Source organism: Chelonoidis abingdonii, chromosome 1 (assembly GCF_003597395.2).
Source record: "Chelonoidis abingdonii isolate Lonesome George chromosome 1, CheloAbing_2.0, whole genome shotgun sequence".
In the NCBI taxonomy this organism is placed as follows: domain Eukaryota; kingdom Metazoa; phylum Chordata; order Testudines; family Testudinidae; genus Chelonoidis; species Chelonoidis abingdonii.
Genome location: NC_133769.1, coordinates 304,377,530 through 304,382,027, shown reverse-complemented (window position 1 = coordinate 304,382,027; position 4,498 = coordinate 304,377,530). Strand labels below are relative to the sequence as shown.

At 35.5% G+C, this 4,498-nt stretch overlaps 1 long non-coding RNA gene across 3 annotated transcripts in view; it reads left to right on the top strand.

Moving 5' to 3' along the window:
• The first annotated feature begins 907 nt into the window (after positions 1 to 907).
• Positions 908 to 4,498, top strand: part of LOC142046096 (uncharacterized) — a 167,460-nt gene continuing 163,869 nt past the window's right edge. For 2 of the 3 annotated variants that reach the window (XR_012655016.1, XR_012655014.1), the window contains exon 1: positions 908 to 968. This is a non-coding gene — a long non-coding RNA (uncharacterized LOC142046096). The remainder of the gene's footprint in view (positions 969 to 4,498) is intronic. The other variant, XR_012655015.1, reaches the window with a different exon arrangement.

Here is a 4,498-nt window from a genome sequence, read left to right as displayed (position 1 = left end):
CTCTCTAAGGGGGTAAACATTGGGTGGGCAAGTGGACATTATTTAGGTTTAGGAGTTAGAGGAATTAACAGGCAGGTTCTAACCCCAACTCTATCACTCACTGTGTGATGACACCAGAAAAGTCACTTATCCTCTCTGTTCCATATGAAAAATGAACATAATAATATTGACTTACTTCACCAGGGTGTAGTTAGGTTTCATTAATATTTGTAAAGGGCACTGAAGTCTTTAGATGAAAGGCACCAACTATATTTCTATAGAATCGTTTAGTTCCACAAGCAGCTGTTGGGCTATTTTACAAGAATCTCTGGGTGAAATCCATGGCTGGACCTCAGACTTGACGATAGTAAAGATGCCTTTGAGCCTTAACATTTCTGATTCTATAAATGCAAACTATGGAGTTATAAATATAATATTTTTCCATGAGTCCCCAATTTCAGAATTTATGTCTCGTAATCTCTTTTTGATTCTGTACTGTGTTTTCCTGTTTTAACTGATTTAATTATTAGGTACTTTTACTATGTCCCTTTACTCTATGGCAATTTACTAATGTGATATTCTACTAAAATATGCCTACTATGTCCGCTGCAGAGGGACTACAATACCCAATGTAATAGTTGCACATTCTTTTATGTACTTCTTTCTTGTACTGTTCATTCCACAACTCCCTACTCGTGCAAATGTATTCTGTTTATTTTATTTGGAACTTATAAAACATCTGGTCTGAAAACACTTTACATCAGGTATTTCAAGTGTTTAAATTTGGAAATTATCTCAAGACCCTCAGTGGAATGAGGAACACTTTCGTGCACTAGAAAATTCAACTATGTAAACAGAGTAAATGAAATCTAAACCAGATAACCAAGCCTTTTATCTTAAAAAAAGTTTTGTTTTTTTTTCCTGCCTCATAGATGTCCAGTCTTGCCAAGCACGGTGGTGAGTGATAGTGATGCCTTACAGAAGTCTAGGTGAGTTCAGTGTCTTCTTCCTATAAATTTATTCCTTTTTTCCTTGGCTGCTCTTGAGATCTTAGCATTATGGCACTGACTGCAACTATGTAACACCTTGCTCTCTCTAATATATTATCCAATGATATAAGGACTTAGCACTGTGTAACTTTATGCACGAGTAGTTCTTCTGAGATCAAGTTTTTTCAGGATCAAGTGTTTATTTCTTAAACGATACAAGTGTATATATATTATATATATAAATTTAAGATGCAAAAATAAAACAAAAAATCAACTGACCCTTGTTTTCTAATGGGCAACACTTGTATATTTGATCAGAGTCTTTTGACCTTTTAAGATGGCATCATCAAATTGGTAAGTGGGATGGAGGAAAAAACTCCCATTTATTGAGCTACACTAATTGAATTGTTAGCAAAATACTTTTTTAGTTAAAAACAATAAAAAGCCTCTTCTGTATTGCTGTCCCTACATTGTGGACATAAGTTAACTGAGAACATGTTTCTATTAAGGGGACATAGTTACATTGCTAGAGAAAACACGATGAAAATTTAATCAGTATCTGAGATACTCTGACCTTTCAGACTTGCACAGTATTTATTATTTCTATTTTATTTTGTGTTGAGAAAGTCTCCACATTCATCTGTTTTGCTTTAAATATTTACACTATAACTTCCATGGGTAGAGCACCAGGTATATTATTTGTGCAGGTGGCTTTCTTTGCCAGTTTTCCCACCTTTTTTGTGGTGCTGTCTCCTCCCACAATTAAAAGTATTTCACTTTTACTATTATTTAATAATGATATATTGTAAATTATATTTAAATATTTTATTGTGGTATGAAAAATAATTTACTGTATAGTTATAACATTCTCTTTTTAATGTACTATTGTCACACCTTCCCACTTTTTCACTATACTTCCTCACTTCCCTCTTTCTCAAGAAATAATTATAACTCATTTCTACCTTATATTTCCTATTTAATGTATAATCTTTGTTTCAATTGTCTTTCCTGATAATTTATTCTATAGGTAAGAAGTATTTCTGTATCTGTGAAAGTACATTCTATGAAGTAGAAGTAATTCTATCTCAGTTCCCCATTTACTCCATGTTTGTGATTGGTGGTGTGAGGGCTGTTAGTTTTTAACCACTTATTAGAATAAAAATGTGTCTCTGTACTGTGAATCTCTCACTCACAACTTTGCATTTCCCTCTCATAATAATAAAAAAACATGCTATTAGAGCATGTCGAAGTCTCTCTTTTCCCATTGTGAAAAAAATTAGTTCCCTTAATCTCATAGGTCCTGATTCAAAGCCCATTGAAGTCAATGGGTTTCTTACTATTGACTTCCAGGGGTATGGCTTCTGATCCAAAAGAAACATTCTTCAGATCTGGTTGCTCAACAATGCATCCTTTTCAAGACAATAAAATCCTGCCTCTGGTACAGTAGCTAACAGTGAATTTGAGGTGGTGCTGATACCTTCCTTATAAAATGAAAAAACAAAGTCGTGTAGGGTTTTAACTTAATTTGCTCCATCTTATTAGTTGTTCTTTTTGACACCTTTTTAGTTCTGCAGCTGATCAAGGACAGAACGCATGGGGAAAAAAGCTTTCCCATCAGTTGATCTGAGAGTCTGGTTTCCTTTTCTTTTCACTTGTGGAACTTCCTGGCTTAAGGATGTACAAGATAAAATCTGAATAACCCATTTTAGATAGAATAAATATCTATAGATATTATTGCTAAGGTTCTGTCTGTGCTAAGAGGAGCTGATTGTTTCTGATAGATTCTCTACTGGGCTCAGATAGTAGACCTGATCTTACAGCCCCAAGACATAGCATTAAGCTAGGAAGCAAAAGATTTGGCTTTATTTCCATCAATGAGTTTTCCCCTGCCATAATATTTCATTATTTGTTTATGTTAGAGATCTACAACATTCAACAGGCACATACATTTGTGTACAAATATGGTTTCTCTTGCACTCAGCAAGGCACTTCTATTCAGCCTTTTCTGTGAATACTCAGGGACAAGCTCTAGCTCAAAAGATGAGAATTAAAATAATGTAGGTTTTGTATACTAACACTAGAGCTGTGGCAGCTCTAAAATGCTTCTAGCTGCTTCTGCTTCTCGTACAGGATTAAAAACAAACTGATCCCTGCACTCTGGATTGGATTTAGAAATGCCAGCAGGAGCTAAATATTCTAATCTAAAACTGAAAATGGAAGGGACCTCTTTTAGCTGATAGCTACTCTCTTTGTTCCTTTATGCACCAATCACATCATGAATGGTTTGTTTTTACTTGTTAATGAGTGAGAGTCAGGCACCACCCTGTCCTTACCCATCAAGTGTCAGATGTTTTTCCTGTTGCTTTGCAGGTACATAAGAATGAGGAAGATGCAAGATACCCCGAAACAGGAATAAAAGGGGCAACATAGTGGTTTCATCGCCCAGGCACTAGCCAGCATAGTTTGCCAAGCCTGCAAGGGCTTAATATGTTCACGCCCTGATGGGGTGAAAAAGTGGGTATGCTGTCCTGCTACATCTGTGCTTGTACCTAGCTGGCATATCTGAGCCTTAAGAGAGTCCAATGTGCCATGATGACGACTATTATGTTTTTTCTCCCTCTCTTTTGCTTAAGACTTGCCCACATAGGGACACTCAGGAATGTTAATATGAAGGTGTGAAATCAATATGTATAAATTAAAGGGCAATAAGGTGACCATATTTTGTAAACCAAATCCAGGGACACACAGCCAAGACTGAAAAATGTAAGTTGTAGAGCATAGCAAGGCAAAAAAATAAACATAAGTAATTTCTATTTTAACAGTTGCATATAAACATTACAAATACAAAACAAATATGCATATGATCACACTAAAGACATGCACTAAAATGTTATTGGCATAATTCAGAAAAAGGCTGACAACTCTGGAAAATGTGTTTATTAGTAACAGGTTTCAGAGGGGTAGCCATGTTAGTCTGTATCAGCAAAAACAGCAAGGATTCCTTGTGGCTAAACCCAGAGAGGGAGAAAAGCAAGAGCTGAAACACATAGGAAGACTTACTTTTATTTACGTCATCTCAACAATATACACTCTATCCTTGTCACAAACAGATAGCTAAGGATTAATGTTTCTTTCACCTGTAAAGGGTTAACAAAGGGAACCAAACACCTGACCAGAGGACCAATCAGGAAACCTGATTTTTTAAAAGCTCAGGGAGGGAATGTTTGGGTGTGTGTCCCCTTTGTCTGCTCTCTCTGTTCTCCGGTCTGTCTCTCAACTATGAGAGGGATCTTTCTATCTCCAAGCTTCTAATCTTCTGTTTCCCAGTTGTAAGTACAGGTATAAGACAATAGGCTTTTATTGTTTTTTTGTATTTACATGTATGTAGTTTGCTGGAATGTTTTAAATTGGATATCTTTTTGAATAAGGCTGTTTATTCATATTTTTCTTTTAAGTAATTGATCCTGTATTGTCAACCTGATACAGACAATATTTCATGTCTTTTTTCTCTCTTTTTTATATAAAGCTTT